Source organism: Silene latifolia, chromosome Y (assembly GCF_048544455.1).
Source record: "Silene latifolia isolate original U9 population chromosome Y, ASM4854445v1, whole genome shotgun sequence".
Lineage (NCBI taxonomy): Eukaryota > Viridiplantae > Streptophyta > Magnoliopsida > Caryophyllales > Caryophyllaceae > Silene > Silene latifolia.
The window spans coordinates 27,608,093-27,610,190 of NC_133538.1; the positions used below are offsets into that span (position 1 = coordinate 27,608,093).

Below are 2,098 nucleotides of genomic sequence, written 5' to 3' on the forward strand. Positions count from 1 at the left end.
GTTACTAGATACATATTCATAGCTAGCTAGATACACTCCTTTAAGTTACTAGATACATACCTTTATTTTGCTAGATACACTCCTTTAAGTTACTAGATACATACCTTTATTTTGCTAGATACACTCCTTTAAGTTGTTACATACATTTCTTTATATTGCTAGATACATTCTTTTAGCTAGATAGATATACTCCATTATTATATTATTTACCAATCTTTCAACTTATATTGGTACACACTGAACAAAGTCAACTTCCGATATCTCATAAAAAAACATTCATTTCATTCCTCAAAATTTCTGAAACAGGGTAAAATCATAACCAAATTATAACTACTAAATCATATTGCTCCAAATTCCCGAATTTAACCCCCGATTCATTCCTAATCCCACCTGCGTAGTCTTCTTAGAAGCAACCTCAACAAATACGCGACATTCATTTATCCATTCATTCATTTAACACTAATCATCATAACTCTATACATAATCTTTTTAGCAGCAACCTCAACTCTTCCAAATACACGCCATCCATTCATTCAGTTAACACTGACCATTCCTAATCCCCTCCACAATCTTCTTAGCAGCAAGCTCAATATCCCGCTTTTCGATACTATCAGCAAAGTGAGTTGATACTCCTTTCGTCGTAATTAGCATTCTGTAAGACAATCTCATGTTAATATAAATGTTACTAACCGATAAACAATAGATTACTCATGTACCTGTTAAGCCTCTACCTAGGTACATAATTCGTCTTATTAATGTCTTATATTCTCCAAGTTGAAATCACTAAACCGGTCTGCTTTCTTATGCAACAGTTGGACCATGCTGCAGGTTGATGTAACGCAGGAACAGGTGAACAGAACGGAAAAAAAGAATGTACATTTATATCATATCCTTCCTCAGAATATTTCAAAGAAACATGACCTGTCACACCATACCTCATAAGTGAAAACGAGTAAAAAAAGGAAGCGGTAAATCTTACCGTGCTAAATGACTCAAAACTAAGCATACGTCGGCTCATTTAGCTAGCAATCTAGCACGGTCATTTAGTGAAGTAATCATGACATGGGTTCTAAACCTGTCATTATCTAAACAGCTGATCCCATTTTTGCTATGGCACACGGATAACAACATTCACAGTTTCGGTTAACTCCCATTCTCACCCATGAAAGCCAAACAGACTAATTAGTCAAAAATATATTTCATATAGCCTTTGCTTAGCATATGAATGTTCCACAAAATACATGGAGTCCAATTGCATATCAAATATTCAAGCATAAAAACATAAAAATTAAGTAAGATAAAAAAAAAAGAGGACATAAGCATAAAATCTAAATCACACGCCTGAGAATCTACGGTCTCAATAAACCATTAACAAGTACCAAACCTGGGGAAGGACTTTGCCATAACATCTGGTGCTTTGATATGCTCAACCCCGCCTACGTATGGAGGGAATGTAGCGAGCTCATCGAGCCTAGGTTATTTCCTAAAGTAATTTCCCACATGGGTAAGTCTGTTTATTTTCGTGGGTAATCGACCTCGGCTACCATTTGCGGAACACGTTGTTCCTAAAACCCGTTTTAAGACCGACCTCTCTAATGCTCCTTTCGTTAGACTTATGCATGACAAAATGCAGAGCTATCAAACATAGAATATTAAAGCATAAAAACATAAAAAATAAGTAAGATAAGATCTGCCGTCACACTATAAATCCCATTGCCAACATCTGAAACTTTGTCATCAATAACATACTTAGTTTGCATTTTAGGGAATGATTTCTGTAGGAGGTAGTGTCTCAGACTACCACCGTCGTGCACCACCTGCATCTCAGCTCGATACCGCGATACCGAATCGAGTTACAATTACCGAGCTTCATCCACCACCAGGCTGGAATCAAGCCACCGAGCCCCAACTCGTGCTTCTCCTCTACATTTGATTGAACCCTAAAAATGAGTTTAATAATCTATACGCACTGTTACAATTTCAATTTCGATTTCAAACTAAAAATAATCGATTCAATCGCCATTAATAACCATCTTAAAATGTAATGATGATGGTCAGAAGAAAGAAAGGAATTGAGAGATAGAAGAGTACACCGATT

At 36.3% G+C, this 2,098-nt stretch overlaps 1 long non-coding RNA gene across 2 annotated transcripts; it reads right to left on the reverse strand.

Annotated features, from left to right (window-relative positions):
* Window positions 1–238: 238 nt before the first annotated feature.
* Window positions 239–2,098, reverse strand: LOC141633993 (uncharacterized). 2 transcript variants are annotated; one of them, XR_012538741.1, is made up of 3 exons: window positions 1,750–2,098; window positions 732–822; window positions 239–652 (listed from the first exon to the last, which is right to left on the reverse strand). It is a non-coding gene; the product is annotated as an uncharacterized LOC141633993 (long non-coding RNA). The 2 variants fall into 2 exon arrangements; XR_012538740.1 differs by having other exon boundaries at window positions 239–822.